Genomic DNA, 22,194 nt, shown 5'->3' with positions numbered 1-22,194 from the left:
GCTTCCAGAGTCTCCTTCCTCCCCGGAGCTGCCAGAGCCACCCGTCTGTCAGGAGCTGCCAGAGCCGCCCGTCTGTCAGGAGCTGCCAGAGCCGCCCGTCTGTCAGGAACTGCCAGAGCCGCCCGTCAGTCAGGAGCTGCCAGAGCCGCCCGTCAGTCAGGAGCTGCCAGAGCCGCCCGTCAGTCAGGAGCTGCCAGAGCCGCCCGTCAGTCAGGAGCTGCCAGAGCCGCCCGTCAGTCAGGAGCTGCCAGAGCCGCCCGTCACTCAGGAGCTGCCAGAGTCGCCCGTCACTCCTGCGCTGCCAGAGTCGCCCTTCGCTCCGGTGCTGCCGGAGTCTCCTGCCTGTCAGGCACTGCCGGAGTCTCCCGTCTATTCGGGGCCCGCTGCAAGGGTCCCCGGTCCGAGGTCGGCGACGAGGGTCGCCGCTCCTAAGGCGCCACTTAAGTGGGCTAAGACTATGGTGGAGTGGGGTCCACGTCCCGTGCCAGAGCCGCCACCGCGGACAGATGCCCACCCAGACCCTCCCCTATGGGTTTATGTTTTGCGGCCGGAGTCCACACATTTGGGGGGGGGGTTCTGTCACGCCCTGACCGTAGATTGCTTTGAATGTTTCTATTTTTATACACAGACGTATACAAATACATATACGGATTTAGTTGTTTCACTCTAACCAAGGTTGTTTCCCATTCTGATATATTCTGATATGGTGTAGGTCCTGCCTGTCAAGCCCTACCCTCTCCTCTCTTTCCCTCCTCCCCCTAGTCAGACGGTTCTAGGCAACAACCTTGGACACACACACACCTCAATCTGCTCACGCTTAGCCTCCCTCTCTCTCTCTCTCTCCCTGCCTCTCCTCTCTTCCTCCCTTTGTCATCCCTGTTGTTCTTTCCATCCCTTTGAAACTTAAAATTACCCTGGCCCGATTGTGTTCTGTTCTGTGCATTCTGTTACCATGGCGATTGCCATGCAGAGCATAGGGAGGGTGTGTGTGTGTGTGCATGTGTGTATGAGTGTGTGTGTGTGTGTGTGTGTGTGTGTGTGTGCATGTGCTCGTGTGTGTGTGTTCATGTGCCAGTGCTGTCAGCCAAGCACAGAGAGTTGTACATCTCTGTTTAAAAAACATCAACTATAAAAATGTTATACCCCACCACCCCTCCCCATCTCTCTCTCCCTTCCTCCCTCCCTCTCTCTTTCCTTCTGTCTGCAGTGGCTGCACCAGCTCCCTCCTTCAAACAACTCGTCCCCCCTTTCCTCTCTCTCTCTCTGCAGCAGCAGTTGAGATTGATGGACGGAACCCACAGAACCCACAGTCTGGTGGGAGTAGAATGTGAGGATGATGAGAAGAGGAGCGAGAGGCTGGGGCTCATCTGGCTCATCTGGCTTGCAGATTGCAGCAACGTCTCTGTAATCAAGGCATCAGGGTGTCAGCTTACATTACCCTCCGCTCTGACCATAAACCACTGGTACAACTGGTTTTAATGGAACACCCTGACTGGGCTGTGAGGGTCGTGTGTGTGTGTGTGTGTGTGTGTGGGGGGGGGGGGGGTTGTGTGTGTGGGTGTGTGTGTGTGGGGGGGGGGGGTTGTGTGTGTGTGTGTGTGGGGGGGGAATGTGGGGGGTCGGATTTGTATCTCTTTTATCCAGGGGTGGTCCACGATCATCCAACCTGAGGAGAATCAACCAACCAAGAGGAGAGGAACGGGAAGGAGAGGTAGTGTGTGGTTCGTGCTCATCTTAAAAGCTCCACACGTTCACCTCAATGAGCCTGACAGTGTTGTGGCACAAGTGCTTATTGAGGCATGGCAAAGACCAAATCAAGACCTTTTCATTGATGTGTGGGTTCCATCTCAGTCATCTAGAACATACAGTTGGGCTGTGGTCAACAGTAGTGCATTATAAAGGGAATAGGGTGCCATTTGGGACGTATTATGGGTTGGAACTGTGTGAACTGAAATATTCCAACTGTTATTATTTCACCTGTTGGGTGACTGGTGTAAAAGATTGAGATAGAGAGACAGACAGACAGACAGAGTAACAAAAAAACTGCTGGAGTAACACACAGTGGACAGTGGAGAGAGATGGGTGGGGGGGGGGTCCACGACTTCAGCAGCCCCTTGCCAGACACATTCTAGGATGGGGGCAGCAGTATTGCGATAAGCCCTGTCTCTCCTTGGATTGTAATTACCTCTTGAGGAAAGAGAGACACAGGGAAATAAATAAGGAGACGTGTAGGGACTGAGTAATAGGAGATTTAGACAGACAGTGGCTTTATCTGGTGGTACAGGAGTTCACACACACACACACACACACACACACACACACACACACACACACACACACACACACACACACACACGCACACACAGACACACACACACACAAACTGGGATTTGAAAAAATAAAAACAATTTACAGTTCTCACGCCTTGTTGGCAACCAGGCAGCCAAATAAATGTGTCTTGGTCAGGTCATTTCTCTCCTCTCTCACCCTCCTGTCTCTAACAGTAGCTCTCCGACTACAGTACGTAGCAATCAGCCATTCAATCTGATCTCTTCTGATATCCCCTCTCCCTGGACCACACAATCCCTTCAAACAAACGCCTTTTAATGAAAATGCATTCCAGAGTTGTGTGGATTTAACAAGATTTTATCCACTCTTTTCCTAGGCTTTGGGGAAAGTGCTGAAACTCCGGCAGCCCACATTAAGAAGCGCTGACACCGGAGAATATCCAGCGTTCCTGTCTGCATTCAAGGAATGAGGACTACAGATCAGCTTAGGAGAACTCCGGTCTACCCAGTCAGCCAACTCATTATGGAGCAGCAGCACCACCCACCATTTATTAGGGCCTCCGAGTGTGCACACCAAATGGCACCCTATTCTCTGTACAGTGAACTACTTTTGACCACAGCCTTATGGGCCCTGGTCAAAAGTAGTGCACTACATAGGAAACAGGGTGCCATTTGAGGCACACCCTTACTGAAATACCAGGATAAGTCGAGCACCTATTTCGGGGAGCTGGAATTGTGAGAGCTTTAACCTGGCATATTTGCCATGCTCAAGTGTAGATTCAGCTCTAAGTACCACAAAGCATCACAGGCAGTTGTGTGAAACTGTGAAATTATCACTCTGTGCACGTTATGCATTAGGTTCTGTACATATTAATATCCTTTACAGACCTTCAGGATGGGAGGGGCCGGCTGTACGGTATACATACAGACCTAAATGAAGTCTGGATTTCGAGACATTCCCAGAGCACAATAAAACCATGCAGATGCATTGAGAGAACGTGGCGACACAGGCACATGGGTTCCATCGATAGGACAATGGCTTTGGTGGGAATGCCACACAAATCAATTTGCTTTTTCTTTCACAAAGCCACATGACTGTTATGGACTGTTTATTAAGGGTTTATAAAGCCTTTATAAATACACATGTCATAGCATAGGTACATGTGCTGGTAGTTATAGATTATACTGGACTATACTGGAGCAGTAAGTCCCGAGGGGTGTGGTATAAGGCCAATATACCACTGCTAAGGGCTGTTCTTATGCACGATGCAACGAGGAGTGTCTGGATACAGCCCTTAGCCGTGGTATACTGGCCCGAGGTGCCTTATTTATATTTGAAACGGATTGCCAACATGATTAGAGCGGTAAACCAGTATTTTTGCATCATACAGTTGGGATATTGTCTGATACACACACGGCTGAACTGCTGTTTCAGCCAATCAGCATCCAGGACCCAAACTACCCGGTTTATGATTATTCATATGTAACTCTAGTGATTACAGATCCTGTGCCTGCAACGTATCCATGAATATTCAGAGCAATTGTGTAACCCCTTTATAACCAGATGTGTTATAGTAACGGTACATTGATTAGGAAGTGAGGGGTTATGTCACATCGGTGGCCAACAGATTTCAACATTCCCCATGGTCTGCTGATATGAAGAGTGACAGGGGTCAAGGCAGTAGCGACACATCAGTCCAAACCACAGTCCCCCCCACGGCAGCCAAACGAAACCCAGTCAGACCCTACCGCCGTCCCTGCCTCGCCCCTGCCAAATCCTCAGAGGCGCAGGCCTAGTTTGCAGTGTGGAGACGTTGGAATATCGACCTCCTACACAGCTGAGGGGATGTTCAACCCTGGAGGACTGTGGAGTTTGCCCAACAGACCGCCAACGGACCGGGGTCTAACATTGACGGAGAAATAAACAAACTTTGAAGAATAGCCCCCCACAAAGTAACGTTCGTTGACAAAATAGGTTAGAATGATTGAAAAATGAAAAACAAAAAAATCATATGAAGTACAAAACTGAAAAAAGCTCAACTTTACAAGCCAATAATGACCTGAATATGAACAATGACACTCGCGATACGTCAACATGTTGACAACATACATTACAACATGCAAAGTCATGCACTCAATAATGGGTCCTGGAGCGGGGCCAAAAGAGTGACAGGACAACGGATAAAAAACAAAAATGGAGGACACTGAACGTCACATCTTCATGCCTCTCACTTTCAAGATGGCCGATGTCAGTCTGGACCGAAAAAGTCAGTCTTCGACTGGTCCAGATGTCCCCTTGTCCCATTGTCATCCAGACACAAGCCTGGTTCCTTGACAAGCCTCTCCAGACAGAACCCATTCCCAGTGGCCCACACTGGGCCGCTTCCAATCTTCTGACAGCTCCTTTCCATGGGTCAACATTAGAGTGATCCTTTGTGCCATAGCCTGAAAGACAAAGGAAGAGAGCACATCCCCCTTGAGGTTAGTATAATTGAAGAACCTTCGGACACATCTTAGCTGCATAGGGAGCATTGGGGACATATATCTAGGTAGATATTATTCTAGGTCATTTATTATTCAGACCCTGCTAGGGCTATAGTCAGATCTCCCACATGATCGCTACAGCGGTCGAGGGTGAAAGGTCACATCAAATAGACAAGGCCTAAGATGACAGCAGAAGACGCCGCCGCACAATTCCCCGGTGTCCGCCATGAGCCAGGACCCCCCCCCCCCCCCCCCACACACACACACACACTCAAGGGTTTCAGCAAGGGAATGGAAAGGTCGTCCGGGCAACACAGGTCAACGCTTTGATCATATCAGAGGAAATCTCATGGCCCTTTCGTGCATGAGAAGAAATGGGCTGCCATTTTGAATTTCAGAGGTGGAACGCTGGGCCAAAAGGGTCCCAAAGGGAGCCGGCAGCTCTTCATTAATCAATCAGCAGCGTCGCTTAGATGCTGGTGGACCAAAACAAGATGGGTGGAAACAAAAAAAAGGACCCATGATAACGGTTATTAAACTGCACATTTTATCAGCCCCCCCCTCCCATTAGAAAGTCAACGGGCGGTTATGTATTCATGCAGGTGGCGAAAGGCTCCGAGAGAGACTGTGACCCCTATGCTTGACCTCTCCACGGCTTTGAACTTTCTTTTTTTCCCCGGGCATCGACTCCCTCCCAGAATGAATACTTTCCTTCGGCATCCAGTTGCAGACGTAAAACCACATGACATTTGAGCAATGTAAATAATAGAATGTGCTTTTGTGAAAGATTCATTGGACGCTCCGCTGTTGCCACATAATCATTCAGAGAGCATATGTAAATACCTCTTAGAGTTGCGGAGGAATGCATGCCATTTCCTCTTCAAAGCCCTGACCCATTCATTTGGTTAGCGGAGATAGGAGTGCGCCGTAAAGAAGAAAAAAAACAGATAGAAATGGTTTGCTTCATGGTTGTGAACTGCGGTGAGAGAAACGTTTCATTTTCAAGAGTTCCAAGTGCTGTTTATCCCTAGTATAAAGGGCTATTTATCTTCCTATTAAGCATTGTGTAAGTCCGTTTGTCTGAGCGCTTCAATTATAAAACCCCTCCTCGAAACAACAGTTCTCGAGTTGTCCAATGAAAACGGTTTACTGAACCCAAACGTTCACAGGCTACTGTCTGGCAGTAGACCACGCCAAACAAGCCCTTAAAAGGAACAGCGACATGTAACACAAGAAAAGAGAGAGAACAAAGAAAAGGCCTGGTCTTAGAACTTTTGCAGTGCCCAACCCCCTCCCCCCATCCCCCCTGTTCCACCAACCACAAGGACACCTGGCACTAGCACATTCCAGGCATTCACGTGATTGGCAGACAGCAGGGGGACTGGCATGTTGGACCCCGTGGAACCCAGAGCAAACAGATAAATGGGTCCCCAATTACAACACAACAACAGCCCATCAGAACACAGGCACATAACTGTCCAAGAGGGTCGCTGCTATGTAAAACAGGTGACTGAAATGGGCGGGTTCTATCATATCAATCCAGACAGAAATGTGCAGATATTCACATGGTCTTTAAGACTGTCAGCCGTGTGTATTTTGACTTAGACCCTGTACGTCCTCAGACAGACAGAACGACAGAGTGACTTTCTTCCCGCCTCTGGGGAAGGGGACGTGTTAGGGGGGACATGACTAGCGGGCACCTCCGCTACCGCTTCCTCAAACCGTGTGTGCGTCGTGATTGCGCTGGTACACATATAGTTAATTGTCATAAATCAAAGGATATAGGAGGAATAGTCTTTGCGCTCAAGTCTGCGTTGAATTATTTGTCCAACCAATGGAGATGGTGTTATCGATTCCCATGTGACCAAGTGAACTGATGTTGGCAAAAACATTTATAGAAAAACAATGTTTTTTTTTACAAGGTACCATAATCATGTAAATGAATATGGTTTGATACAAACGCTGTCAAACATCAGTAGCTAGACTAAGACTACCGCAAAACAAGAGAAAAATGCAAATAACGACAGTATTTTTGTTGAAGTTACTGAGGAAAATGATTAGCTAAGCACACAATAGGACAAAGATACACTGCAAAGACAACCCCAAACTATCCCTTGGGAGAGACACACGGCTTCAATTAACTGACAGACAGGGACAGCATTAGGAATTCTATCATGTGTTGGCTGTAGCCTCCACTGCTTTCAACCTCAACCATACAGCAGCTAGCTTCCCATCAATCATGTCCTCTGGGTGTTTTGATCTGCTGGGTGGTATGTGTCCTTGGAGATACTTGTCTCTCTCCTCCTCCAACCTCTTTGTTGCCAACACCTGATTTTTCTTCTTGCATTGAAGCCAGCCAGATCTGCTCTCTGCTGCAACAGCTTCCTGCTTACCGCTTCCTGCTTATTATGCAGCTTTATTTTAATTGAACCTTTATTTAACGAGGCAAGTCAGTTTTAAGAACAAATTCTTATTTTCAATGACGGCCTGGGAACAGTGGGTTAACTGCCTGTTCAGGGCCAGAACGACAGATTTGTACCTTGTCAGCTTTGTACCTTCCGGTTACTAGTCCAACGCTCTAACCACTAGGCTACCCTGCCGCCCGCAGTGAAGTTCACATGACTATGGTGATTTTAAACATGCATAATGCTGAGTCCGCTGAGTTACAGACACATGGAAGGGGATGCACACACACACACACACACACACTACCTCTTTGGAACCGGGTCTAACCTAACTATGTAAGCCCAGAGTCTCCTCCTCCTCCGGCGGCCCACAGCCAAGTCCTTCCGACAGGCCAACAGAACCCCCTGACTGCCTACGTCAGCCGTTTACGTGGTTCCCCTTGAACATGGAGGGCCGTTTCCTGCAAGCCAGACAATATGCACGAATGCCCGTTCGTACTCCTGCTCCCCCTGTGAAGTGGTGTTCAGGTTACATTCCTCCAGGCTCCAAGCCCCAGCCTTCCCCCCAACCTGCCAGACCCAGACACACACATAGATCTGTAAACTGTTTTACACTCCAGTTCTCCCACCTGGAGGAGGGCCAAGCCAAACCTCCCTCTAACCCAAACGCTCCACTGAGCATCAAGGCACCTCGGATTTCACCGTTGGGTATTCAGGAATACGTGTGTTTGGAGACACTCCCCATGATAAGAGAAGAGAGGAAGAGGAGAAGAGGGGAAGAGGAAGAGGGGAAGAGGACATGGAAGTTGTCTTCCTAAAAAAAGGAAAAAGAGGGGAAGAGAAAGCAGCCAGTATTGTCTTCACAATTTGAGCTCGTTGTTTTTTCAGCAAAGAGCTGGAAATGAATTCCCATATGTATTCCCAGTTTTGGACGGTATCTGCCTTCCCAAGGCTTTGATTTTGATGGAAGCTGCTGCTGAGAAAGGAGAGAGGCAACATACCCCCATTGTCTCCCATAGACTCAGGTGTTCCCTTAGACATCGCTGTCTTCAAAGTCCCATAAGAATCTCATCGCCTGCATTTACCAGCACTTTAAACATTCCACTCCACCACATGGTAATGCATATTGAATTCTTGACATATTGTGCAAGTGTGATGTAAGTCTACGACAGAGAACTCCATCTCCCTCCCATACTCCCTACATAGAGTTGCTTAGAACGAGCTAAACATACACTATTACTAAAAGAGGGAGAGAGAGGGGGGGGGGGGTGTCGAGAGAGCGCAGGAGTGAGAGAGAGAAATAGATATGTCGAGAGAAATATAGATTTACTGAGAAAGGGAGGGTGAGAGGAAGAGAGAGATGGAAAAAGAGGGTGGGAGTGTGGAATCAGAGAGGGAGGAAGAGCCTTGCACATACACAAGGAATGAAAAGGACTGTGCTTATGAACACACTTGCAAGGCTGCCGCTTCCTTAATTGCTTCTGTGTCCAATTTGCTGCGTCTTTGTAATAACGAGGAACTGTGGCAAAGAAAGACATTTTTATGGCTAAGAGAAGAAAAAGGCAAAGAAAAGAAGAGAGAGAGAGAGAGAGAGAGAGAGAGAGAGAGAGAGAGAGAGAGAGAGAGAGAGAGAGAGAGAGAGAGAGAGAGAGAGAGAGAGAAAATCCACAGCCTCCAAACTAGCATGTCCTGAAGTGACATGTATATTGAATACAAATCAGAGACATTGCCTGCTTCACTAGCTAGCTGTGGCACTGCAACTCATTTGCAATGCGTCAACTGGAGCTCAATCAGAGAAGGGCCCTGGTGCATAAAAAGGCGAGCTGCTCTCTGAATATTAGTTAATGCTACATTTGCAAGTCTTCGATAGAGAGAGGGAGAGGGAAAGAGAGAGAGAGAGAGAGAGAGAGAGAGAGAGAGAGAGAGAGAGAGAGAGAGAGAGAGAGAGAGAGAGAGAGAGAGAGAGGCAGAGAGAGAGAGAGAGAGAGAGAGAGAGAGAGAGAGAGGCAGAGAGAGAGAGAGAGAGAGAGGCAGAGAGAGAGAGAGAGAGAGAGAGAGAGAGAGAGAGAGAGAGAGAGAGATTTCTTGTGAAACCTCTATGAATCCCTTTGTAGTGCTGGATTGATGGAAGTGATGCCTGGGTAGGGATTACTCTTTTCATTACAAACCCCCCATCTGGTACCAAGACCACGTCTGTCCAGCCATTTGCCTTTAAACATGTGTGTGTTTCACATCAATCTATTCCTATTGCAGCTGTGCTGGGGAAATGAGACAGACCCACACACGCATATACACATGTACGTACACACACACACACACACACACACACACACACACACACACACACACACACACACACACACACACACACACACACACACACACACACACACACACACACACACACACACACACACACACACTCACACACACAGACACACACACACACGCACACACACACACACACACACATGTATGGAGCACAAAAACCCATCGACCCCTTTCGTTACACAAGCATCTGCACTCACACACACACACATGCACGTGATTTATAAACACACACCAAAACACAGACACATGTCCCCATCCCCACCCAGTCACAAAGACACAAAGAGAAAACGCAAGAAAAAGACAGCACTGTCTTTTGAACCGCGCCTATTTCCAACTTGAAAGAGGCAGCCATAATCAAAACCAATGGGCACCATCGCGAAATACATGAAAAGCAATCCATCCGCCATGCAGCCCCCCCCCCCCATCCCTTCTTTTAACCGAAGCAGTGGTCCAGAACCCCACAGATGTTCTCTCCCCCTCCCTCCCTCAGATGTGTGAGGCAAGGCAGAGAGACAGACAGGAAGCTGTCATTAGTTCAGACCTCAGGGAATGGCCTCCCTATAGACCCTTGTTTCTTTTTCTCCTCCACCGTAGTCTTTAGTCATTCGAAATGGGGGGCCACTCTTTTGTGTAGCATATTGCCTGGACAGCTCGACACGTCCTTGAAACCCCCACTTGTCATTGGATAAAGTGTTATAACGGCTGAACCCCGCGCACTCCTAAAGGTACGCCGCACTCCACATGGCACTCGGTTCCCCGAAGGGCTCTGGTCAGAAGTAGCGCACTATGTAGGGATTAAGGCTGCCGTTAAGGACGCAGTTGCAGCCTCTGCTGTAAAATGACGGTACGACAACTGAAACATGACTACGGGGTAGTGTACCAGGTGTCATCACCCTTCACCACCAAACTCTGCTTTCTCACTTCAAACGGCTCTATCGCGTGGACAGGAAACGGAATTCATCCGTCGGTAGAACCAAGGAAGAGGGTTTCCTTATACATGGGACCATGTAGCATCCTCCTAGTTGAGCCAGTTTTGAATTATTCACAGTTCATAGCAAAGTGCCTGGTGCTGCTCAAGAATGGCCCTTATTGGTGGGAGTTACATGCCAATGTTTCAACGTCTGTCGGTTTAGAGAGAAAGAGAGATGCACATGTTCTATAACTGACTTGCAGTCATTACACAGCCAAGTTTTTTGGGCCGACCAATTAGCCTAATAACATGTTAGTAATTGAACCAGGATATAAGCCTTCTAATTGTTATTTTACAATGAAGAGATCGAAACCGTCATGGAGCATTAAAGGAATGTTGATGAGCAAGAGGGATGTGGGGAATTAAAATAACATTCATTGACTGAACTCTGTGTTACACTGACTGACTTGCAACTACTCGAAAAAGAAACAGTCAGATCCATCTAGTCTGCTCTGGCAATGAAAAATATTCACAAAGTAGAATGGGAAACAGGGAGCTGGTTTCAAGAGCAGAGCGCAGCAGGTGTTTATTGCAAAGGACCACAGGAGGAGGCAGGTAGCTGGATCCAGGGGCAGGCAGGTCATACACAGGGGGTCCTAAAGGGCAACAGCACAGGCAGGGGAAAGGCTAGTAATGTAGTCTGGGAGATTAGGCAATAGGTAGATAACAGGAAATCTGATAGGCTAAAGTACAGGCAGGGAATAGGGCAAAAGGTGTCGTTAGTGAGGCAGGCAAAAACTATCATACACTGGATGAGTAAATCACGGGAAAAAGAGTGCTCCAAAGAGAAGTGTGTCACAAAACAAACAACACCTCACAATAATGGGGCGCAAAGAACTGAACTAAATAGTGTGTGACAATGACATACAGGTGTGTGAGCAGGTGATCAGAATTCAGGTGATCTGGAGAGTGAGCTGCGTTCAGGGGATCTACGTGGTTGAGAGTATGAGTTGGAAGGTAGGCTGGAAAGTGAGCCGCGTTCAGGGGATCTACATGGTTGAGAGTGTGAGTTGGAAGGTGGGCTGGAAAGTCAGCCGCGTTCAGGGGATCTACGTGGTTGAGAGTGTGAGCTGGAAGGTGGGCTGGAAAGTGAGCCGCGTTCAGGGGATCTACGTGGTTGAGAGTGTGAGCTGGGAGCAGACGTTACAGAACTGCATCATCCTAGATCTATAGTCTCATCAGAAATGAAGAATGTGTCCATTATCTCATGATCTGCCTGTCCTGAGCAGTCCCAGACCAATTGGATTTGAACAAATAGCATAATATTAAAATCTGACTAGATAAAGGCCAATTTCATTACATTTTACGTGTACCGTTTTTTCCCACTACAATTAACACTTCCTTTTGATTTCATTTTTTTATTTTTTTATCTTCTTCTTATTTATTATGGAGTAAATTTGAACTCTCGTTAGACCAATGCACCACTTCTCAACAAAGTACAAATCTCTAGCCTTTCCCTGAATAATAATTGGTGCAACAAGCAGGTACACCATAGGTCAATTGGAGACGGTATCGTCTATTGTCTAGTAGCTCCCGTCTTTGTGGTGTCAGTGCTTGTCTCTTTACTGAACTGGACACCGCAAATGGACACCACAGCGCTGTTGGCAACCATTAGTTGACAGGAGAAACGTGCCTTGAAGAGGCAACCATCACCATCTCCTCCTCCTCTGTCAGAGGAGTCTGGACAGCCCCACGGTGATCAAACCGGTTTGCAATCTTGCTCTTTCTCTTTATGTCTCCTATGTGGACACATTGCACATAGTTGCTTTAACCATGCTCTCTCTGAGCTCGGTCTGTGGTCTCCCTCTATTAAATGAAAAGAATGAAGTATCGTACTGTATGCATTCATTGTCCTTTTCTGACAGCGTTAGACAGCACTAGTTTTTCTGTACTGACAACTGATGAGCAATTAGCGAGCCAGAAGAACCCCTCCCCTGCAATCTCCACTTGCAAGACGCATCAGGCATACGTCAAGCCAGCGGCTCCGAAACCAACCAACTCCTTCAAGGTGCCCTTGTATCACTGGGATCATCTGAAGTGTTCTTGTTATGGTTCGTTCCAGGGAGGAATGTACACTAACTGTATGGAACACGATGTTCCCATTGCTTCCCATTGCTCTGGGGACCCTAGGTCTTTCTGATCATGTTCGGGTTCCTTTAAACACAGAAATTTACGGGGACCCCAGCCCTAGATCAGAGGTCTTTATGTGGGTTAGCTGGGGGGAACCGTGGGGTGGGTGGGGGGGAACATGGTCGGGCTACAGTGCTGGAAGTTCTGAATGAAAACAGCATGGCTTTTAATGGGCCGAACTATGGGTGGTCCAATCAACCTCAAGATGACATTTACTGACACATGGCGTCCATGGCGATTGATGACAGACTTGGAAATGGCTGCTTATTATCCTTCCTCTTCAGATGATTCAAATGTTGATTTATCCAGATGGCAACGTCGCTTGATTACATGATGCAAATTAAGGAATTCCAAACAGGTTGCGCTGGTTTTCTCTGGGTTTTGTGGCTTTTTGACAGCTTCATCTAGGCTTGGATCCATAAGCCTTATGGTCTGAAGGCTTAGGGAGTTAAACGGGTACAAATATCTCACACTCCCCAAACCAAAAGACATTTGCCTTATAGGAAGCATGTGGTGAATAACGGAAATGCATATTGACTCCATATTTCCTATTACATCTTGGTTCTGGCCGGGACATACCATTCTTCATTGCTAAAAGGGGACACTGGTCCATAAAGCAGAACATTTCTAAAAACAACTCACTTCCTCCTCAGACCCAAGGTCATGAGGTTCATACTGTGGAGAGCTGCTCACCACACCTGACCTCAAATCACACAAACCTTGTGTTACTAATCTGCATCATAAGACACCTCTGGTCTTTCCCCCTATATCGGTTTCCTGGTAAAAAAAAAAAACTCAGCGTGTTGTGATTGACCTGCAGCTCAGAGTTCGAAGCCTTTAAGACCATTATGAAACATCCATCGTAAGAGACTGCTGTCATTGGTTGTTAACGTTGAGGGACCAAACCTATTACACACGTGGCACACAGCATCAAAGCAGTTGAAAACCCATTTCCCATTGTTATAACGCTGAGGAAGCAATCCTTCTACAGAATAGCAAACATTCTGGACATGAGTTTCAACTACTGGCCGACACGCTTTCGTTTTACAAAATGACATCTACAACTTGCTCTGTTGTATCTCTCCGTTACTGTTCAAGGTTATGTGTCAATCACTGGTGGGTGGAACTATTTTTTTAACTGTTAATAGGTTGAATGGAGGCTGAATGAAACCTGAATGGAGGTTGAATCAAGGTTGAAGCATGTTTTTCTGTCTTTGCCCATGGCGACATTGATTGCCATCTAAAATGACATAATAACCCAGCAATCAGCTTAGAGTGATCGCTATGGCTTTGGGGCTGTTTCTCCAAAACCAACTTCCCATTATTGCAGTTATCTCCCCTGTCCAAATGGCCTCGGTATCTCCAACCAGAGGTCCAACTGACCAGCTTAGGCTTAGCCTCATGCTGCTTTGGTGTGTTTTGTTGTGAAGGCTGAAGAGAACAGGCTCTTAAAATGTGACAGATTTAAAAACATACTTTTTTAGAAATGCTGAATTGGAGAGAAAAAGAAAGTTCTACCCTTGCTCTATCCTACCAGCAATGTGGCCTTCTTCAAACTCTATAAACTTTTAGGGAACATGCGCTCTACAATCACTTCAGTCACAAGATGTTGTTGCTCGTCAATCTGTCAATAATTTCAAAGCATTTGAGACATTTTGAAGATCTTGAATGGGGTTCTGTGGTCCAAAATGTTCAACATAATCCCAACTTCAAAAAGAGTCCGTCTGTAATTTCCTAGAACACTGTGATCCTGATCTCTCGGCCACTACGGTGAACCATCTCAGTGTGGAGCCACCGCCATTTGCAAAACTGTCCAACACCGCAACATTAAACAAATATATCCAGCCAGGAGCCAATAAAGATGGTTTCTCCATGCTGACAACATCCATTTCATTTGGAGGTTTGAAGAGTCAAACACATCCACCGTCGGGGGTCAGTCTGACAAATGGCTTCCCACAGAGACCCCATGATGGAAGGATTGGGGATGAACGAGGGGAAGGGGGGAAGACGAGGAGGGGGAGGCCGGGCAGTATGGTGCTAAACAGACCTGCTGATGGGGAGAGTAGCAAATTATAATCATCTTATGACCAGGTCCGTATTCCAAACCCATTTTAAAACTCCAAGGCGGCCGATATTTAATTGTGGGCAGCTGTGATTTAATAAGAAGAATACGAGGCGCGTTTTAAAAGGATGATGACCGCAATGGCTACCTGCAGTGCTCAGAGGAAAACAGAGGGAGCCCCCCTTAAGCGCTCCATCTTTTACAGGGCTATAAACAGCTCAGCTTCAGCTCAGCCAGTTTTGAAGCCAGCCAAAAGACGAAAATAATAGGAAAATGTAACCCAGGATTCTGAATAAAAGGCCTGAATCGCACTTCACTGGGAGAGTTTTCTGTTCATTTGGCTACCTGTGGTTTCTGCATATTAACCTACTCTACAATAGCCTTACAACCCACCACGAAACCAACACATACAGAATTGTGTCAAACATTTGTTTTCTTTTTTCCGTTCGCATCCGTAAAACCACCTGCAGGAGTGGATTACGAATTTGGGAAAAGTACACCTGAAAACCCCCACCAGAAACAACATTTTCACAAAAACATACCCGCCAATACTCATAGCGTTACACAGTGACCGCCCAGTATCTGTATTTTTCCATAAGTCGGTCATGAAAAGAATTGTAAACAACGCTTCGACCATCGTGTTGATAGCAATGATGAATTGTGACATGAACAGCATCAGACACGATATTGGACCCCCTACCTGGCAGCCCCTCATCCTCGACCCCCGCTGTGTTTTGTCGAGCCATGGCGGCCCCATTGACGGTCTCCCCCAAATCGTCCATTCCGTCCGTAGGTGGTCCAGGATCGGGCTGTCCTTTCTCGGCATTGTGCAACTGGAATAGGTGCGTCCTCTCCTGTTTCGTACTGCAGTTTTAGACTCCACAATCTGATTGGACAACGAGGAGCGGGACTTCATCAGCAGAACATCCCTGTCGTCATGACAACTTGCCAATATCCCAACAGGGGTGGAGGGGCGGAACAAAAAAACATGGTTGCCTTCTTGACTCAAAACGGAAGACGTCAACGGTAGTTCACTTCTACATCCTCGTTACCTAATTTCTTATTTTCTTGCCCAACCTCGTTACTAATTTCCCGGTCGGTCTTCTCTTTGAGAGTTACTAGGCCACTGTGCTACTGAAGCCTGCAGATGTCCCATCGGAGTTCCTTAGTCCTATTCCTCGCTTCCCAGGATGCCCAATCGGCTTAAAATGATGCCTATAATCATTATTATACGCTTCAATCACTCGGTGGAGAAACGAAGGAGCCAAAAACTCCGCTACCAGCCACTTTCACCTGTAACCCAGTTCTCTCTTTGAGATTGCATCATTGAACTTGGCTATAATACAGAGGATTATGCAATAGGGCTTATAATATCCATGGAACCATTACAGTGGCTGTATATCTTGTGTTTAAAAGAAACCTGAAAAAAATGTTCCTCTGCTTCGCTCTCTATCCCCCCCCTAATTGGATCCTCCCTAACCTTTTCCGCCCCCCCCCCCCCCCCCCCCCCCCAAAAAATCTCTCTTTAATAACTTGGGACTGATTTCCAGTCCCATAAGTCTGAGAAGTAAAGCATACATTTAATGTTTCGGTAGAAACAACCAAAAAGAAAAGACGAAAACCCCAAGGAAACCAAAAAAAAAGACTCAACACGAAGCAAAAGAGGGAACAGAGAAAAGGAGAGTAGAGAAAGAAGAGAGAGAGAGGAAAAAAAGTAAAGCCATGGGGCATTATCTCGTTGTCAGCCACGTTATCCGCGGTCCAAACAGATGTACATTTAGCGGGGGAGACACCTGCTGTGCCGCTAGCCTGGCTAGCTCTCTGATTAGCAGGGGGAGACGGCTGGTTCCCAGGGTTCCTTTCCCAGTCTCACTCCACGGTGACCTTGGCTGCTCCCCACAGCGCTCCTCAGCTATGGCTCCCCTGCTAGGGCTGAATGGCGGCCCGGGATGCGGGGCCTCGCCCGAGCTACTTTGATACTAATCCCCTTACATTGTGCTAGCACGGCACCCTACCTGGCTCGCTAGCCTAGAGGCGGCGCGGGCGGCCATTGAAATGAAGGTGATGAATGAAGGCGTAGCTGCAGGAAGCCTGGCTCCCCACGAAGCCCATGCGACAGTGCAGGCCACAAAAGCTGCTTAAAACAGTCACTAGCGTTTTTCCTCAGTTTTGGTGGATTTCGGGATAAGAAGAAAGATGCCCCAAGTAGTCCTTGTTGTCTTGGGCTTTTGGCGAAAGCATATCATTCTCTGAATTTGAGGTTGCGGGAACGGTGGTTAGGCTTTCGAAAAAACGTAAACAACGAGTCCCCAGCCGTCCTTAGATGCAAAGTATACCTGGAGACACTGGTCAACACATCCTTGCAGACACACCAAGGCAAATCTGACACAAACACGCACATGCAGACACACACAAACCTGCACACTCAAGACAACAGGGGGAAAAAATGCAGAATGCTGCTAACAGTAGGAGCCGGCCAAAATTGATCGAGGGTGGCAAGGGACAGCGGATGGACCTCTTAAAGCGGTAGCATCCTTTTTCTCAAGACCACCGCCCCACTGTTTTTAGGGACGCAAGAGGGGACCGACTTATGTCCAGCTAAGCCACAGAACCAACCTTAACCATGACCCTGTTGTCACAGAATTGTATGGATTGTCTCATCCTTTATCATCTACATGCATTCATATAACGTCACGGAATATACTAGAACTGTTTCGAGTATGACCATAACTCGCTAATGTTTGCGGAAATTACACACGACACCATGAGAACCTCCTAAGATCCATAAAGTCTATTCACTACTGTTCCTCAGTCCTGGCCGACAGAAGTGGGGGTTTGATCGTGTTGTAAATTCACCATAGTGGGAATATAGAAGCCCACTCCTTCTACCATTCACACATCTAGAAGAACCGGGGCTGGCAGCAATGCTCGATTCTGCCAATTCAGATTTCGCCCGGTGACACGGAATCGTAAATCTGTCTCCAAATACATTTAGACGGTAAAAAAACAAAACACAACCATCTCATTGTAACGTCACCACGCTGTAGAGAGAAGAGAATACTGCTGGGTGTCAGACTCTTAAGGGAGCCGAAGCAGAATTGAATGCCTCTTGTCAGGGGGTTCTGATGCGATTACCGCCCCCTGCTAGGGCAGGGATAGTGAAGTTGTCTGGAGCTGGCAAGGAGACTCAAATGGCACCACGGGATGCCCTCTCGCCTGGAAGCCTGCTCTGGACGCAGCAGGGGAGGGGGGCCAGGGTGTCCACCATCTATCTATCTGTCTGTCTGTCTGTCTGTCTGTCTGTCTGTCTGTCTGTCTGTCTGTCTGTCTGTCTGTCTGTCTGTCTGTCTGTCTGTCTGTCTGTCTGTCTGTCTGTCTGTCTGTCTGTCTGTCTGTCTGTCTGTCTGTCTGTCTGTCTGTCTGTCTGTCTGTCTGTCTGTCTGTCTGTCTGTCTGTCTGTCTGTCTGTCTGTCTGTCTGTCTGTCTGTCTGTCTGTCTGTCTGTCTGTCTGTCTGTCTGTCTGTCTGTCTGTCTGTCTGTCTGTCTGTCTGTCTGTCTGTCTGTCTGTCTGTCTGTCTGTCTGTCTGTCTGTCTGTCTGTCTGTCTGTCTGTCTGTCTGTCTGTGTGTGTGTGTGTGCGTGTCTCCTACCCCCATTCATCACCTCTGTTTGTCAGGTCAATGTCAAAACGCTGCCATATGTTGTCGGAACAAGTCTTTGTCCTTGAGAATCATTGGAGATGATACTGACCATTTAATGACATTCACATCATTCTATACCTCCAAAACAATTGCTGCCATAACCTGAAACACAACATACCATATACTATGTGTATAAAAAAAAAAAGGTACTTGAAAAAACAACAACTTGGTAGACTCATCAAGAGAGACAACTCCCACTAGCTCTTCTAGGCCTAAATCCTTCTCTTTTTTTCCTTATTTTTTTTAATCATACAACAAACGTTTCCCACCGACACCGAGACGTGTTTATTCTTATCGTTATTATATTTACCCTCGGACGTCACTCTCTGGCCTGTAGACTTTGAGATAGACGATCTCATGAAGTATTCGTGCTTGAAAATGACATTTAGTTAGGGATGCACGAATGTAAGTGAATAACACAGCCAGTAAAACATCTCTCATCATCACTTTCTCTGCACGCAAAAACCCCTGCAGTGTTTTGCGTGCATGTGTATAGAATTACTCCCTATGTAGACATCATACTGGTGTGGTAAGACGAAACACCATGTGAAATCAAGGGAACCAGTGGCATACAGACATATGATCTTACAACCCCTGCGTTACTTCTCCCTGCTTCTCTCTCGCCCTCTGACCACCTACGTGGTGTCTGGATCAGACAGATGAAGTCTTTTGGGCTACCGGGGTATTTCAGACGTTTCAGTTGATACCCCTACCTCTCTGTGCTGCAGTCCCCCCCCCCCCTGAGGCGGTGTAAAATAAGACTTCAAAGCGCTCTCCGAAATAGTCCGGACACAATCTCATTTCCTCGTGTTACAAGGAGGGCTGCTCAGACTGGAATGTCTCCCTCGGGCGGTGTCCTAAGTAGCACCCTATTCCCTATATAGGGCACTACGTTTGACCAGAGTCCTATTGTCCCTGGTCAAATGTAGTGCTCTATACAGGGAATAAGGTGCCATTTAGGATGTAGACCTGGTCTGCTCTACCTCAGAGCGACAGACTGCTGCGTGATGACGGGAGGCCATTTTGACAGAGGCGATTAAATATGGACACTTGGACATCTGCTTAAGGCAAAGCCAGATGGGAGGAGAATTTACAAGGTCCTGGCTGGGTCACGTTGGGTCCGGGATGAAGAGGAAATGGGAGAGGCTCATTTGGTAAGTGGCTATAATAAGTGACGGCCCACAAATGACTGGGAAGTATGACATTGTACAGATGACGTATTAACGGTTAAGTTTCGGTCTGTGGGATTGGGAGATGTGAGGATCATGTATTAGTCCCTGGCAGTTTATTGGCAGTTGATCTATTGTATCTAAAAGCATGTATTTCTTGATTAATCGTGTATTTTGATGTGCTGATTTGAATAAATAGGCCTGGTGGGTAAGATGAAGCTAAACCTTACACAAATCTACACAAACATGAGATTTCCAAGTATTTCTTAGAATGCTGTTTGCTTAGTGTGTGTATGAATAAAGAAAATATTCTGTTTGGGTTTATACTAGCAAACTGGATTAAACATGTCTGACACTCTCCTTGACTGGAATTCAGTCACGACTTTGACACACTTATTACGCAGGAATACTACCAGAAATTACAGCTGCCACAGATCTGACACACATTCAGTCTCTCTATCCTTGATGGACCCTTCACATCGAAGGCAGTCCCTCATGTTCTTCTTTTCAAAATGTGTTTTCTCACTTAGTTCCAGTATGGCTAAAATGACATCTACAACTTAAATTGCATTCTCTCTCTCTCTCTCCTTCTCTCTCTCTCTGCAGTCAGTGGTAGAGGCTGGTAACCTTGAAGGAAGCTATAATATTTTAGGGAAATTGCTACATTTGATGGAGAATGTGTAGTTCAAAATGGATGCCATCAGCCAAATTGGCCTACAGGTATTGAGTTGCCAGGGCAACCTCGCCCTGAAGCGAATGGAAGTGAACGGTTCATTTGAATTAATCCAATAGGATTGGAGCAGTGTACTTCTCAAAACCACACAGACTTTGAGATAATGTCCAGGTAAGGACTTTAATTGCAGTTGTGCCACCATCAAAGAACCATTTGGCCAAACAAAAGAATGGCTTTTTCCACCAATTACACATCATTATCAACATGATACGTTTCAATCATACAATGAAATGAGTTGAGATTACCAATCAAGATAAAATGATTGATAAGGGTGGTGGTAATGCATGTCATATATTTTGAAACTTGGGTGAATTATATGTATGATAATTATTGGACTAAGCCTTCGCAGTCTCCAGAAATCCTATTTCTCTCATACTTCAGTCAGCCTGCACCAAATGCAAGGCTTTACATGTTTAAGTAAAAACCCAGTGGAAAAGATTATCAGTTGAGTTTTGATTCATTATCCAAAGATACTGCAATAATGAACGGAGAATAAGTGAGATCTGCAATTTTCAGCCATCTATTCCTAAGACACGCAGAACTCTCGACTCGTAACTCGTCCAAAGGAATGCGGATTCCTCGTAGATTTTCACAACTGCTTTTGAGGTTTAGATTGAGATCTCACCATTTGATCTATTTGACATTGCGTGAGAGACATATTCTCAACGGGAACAAGTTCTGTAGCAGCCGTCGTCTTGAGCTGATGTGTAGATCGGCAAATACATTGCTCAGCTGTCTCTCTGTCAGGCAAGCAGAGTGACAGTTGTGGGGATGACATACAGTGCCTTGCGAAAGTATTCGGCCCCCTTGAACTTTGCGACCTTTTGCCACATTTCAGGCTTCAAACACAAAGATATAAAACAGTATTTTTTTGTGAAGAATCAACAACAAGTGGGACACAATCATGAAGTGGAACGACATTTATTGGATATTTCAAACTTTTTCAACAAATCAAAAACTGAAAAATTGGGCGTGCAAAATTATTCAGCCCCTTTACTTTCAGTGCAGCAAACTCTCTCCAGAAGTTCAGTGAGGATCTCTGAATGATCCAATGTTGACCTAAATGACTAATGATGATAAATACACTCCACCTGTGTGTAATCAAGTCTCCGTATAAATGCACCTGCACTGTGATAGTCTCAGAGGTCCGTTAAAAGCGCAAATCTACCAAGACCTGGCCGTCCCTCTAAACTTTCAGCTCATACAAGGAGAAGACTGATCAGAGATGCAGCCAAGAGGCCCATGATCACTCTGGATGAACTGCAGAGATCTACAGCTGAGGTGGGAGACTCTGTCCATAGGACAACAATCAGTCGTATATTGCACAAATCTGGCCTTTATGGAAGAGTGGCAAGAAGAAAGCCATTTCTTAAAGATATCCATAAAAAGTGTTGTTTAAAGTTTGCCACAAGCCACCTGGGAGACACACCAAACATGTGGAAGAAGGTTCTCTGGTCAGATGAAACCAAAATTCAACTTTTTGGCAACAATGCAAAACTAGGGGTAAAGGGGTAAAAGCAACACAGCTCATCGCCACTGTCAAACATGGTGGTGGCATCATCATGGTTTGGGCCTGCTTTTCTTCAACAGGGACAGGGAAGATGGTTAAAATTGATGGGAAGTTGGATGGAGCCAAATACAGGACCATTCTGGAAGAAAACCTGATGGAGTCTGCAAAAGACCTGAGACTGGGACGGAGATTTGTCTTCCAACAAGACAATGATCCAAAACATAAAGCAAAATCTACAATGGAATGGTTCAAAAATAAACATATCCAGGTGTTAGAATGGCCAAGTCAAAGTCCAGACCTGAATCCAATCGAGAATCTGTGGAAAGAACTGAAAACTACTGTTCACAAATGCTCTCCATCCAACCTCACAGAGCTCGAGCTGTTTTGCAAGGAGGAATGGGAAAAAATGTCA

At 46.6% G+C, this 22,194-nt stretch overlaps 1 protein-coding gene across 1 annotated transcript in view; it reads right to left on the bottom strand.

Annotated features, from left to right (window-relative positions):
- Positions 1-15,590, bottom strand: part of LOC109889544 (axin-2) — an 85,546-nt gene extending 69,956 nt beyond the window's left edge. The window contains exons 1-2 of the mRNA XM_031799601.1: positions 15,371-15,590; positions 4,521-4,733 (exon numbers count right to left, since the gene is read on the bottom strand). The gene's annotated coding sequence lies outside the window, so the exon portion shown is untranslated. The remainder of the gene's footprint in view (positions 1-4,520; positions 4,734-15,370) is intronic.
- Positions 15,591-22,194: the final 6,604 nt, after the last annotated feature.

The sequence above is a fragment of the Oncorhynchus kisutch genome, linkage group LG20, assembly GCF_002021735.2.
Source record: "Oncorhynchus kisutch isolate 150728-3 linkage group LG20, Okis_V2, whole genome shotgun sequence".
NCBI classification, from domain to species: Eukaryota; Metazoa; Chordata; class Actinopteri; order Salmoniformes; family Salmonidae; genus Oncorhynchus; species Oncorhynchus kisutch.
This window is presented reverse-complemented; position numbering and strand designations above follow the sequence as displayed.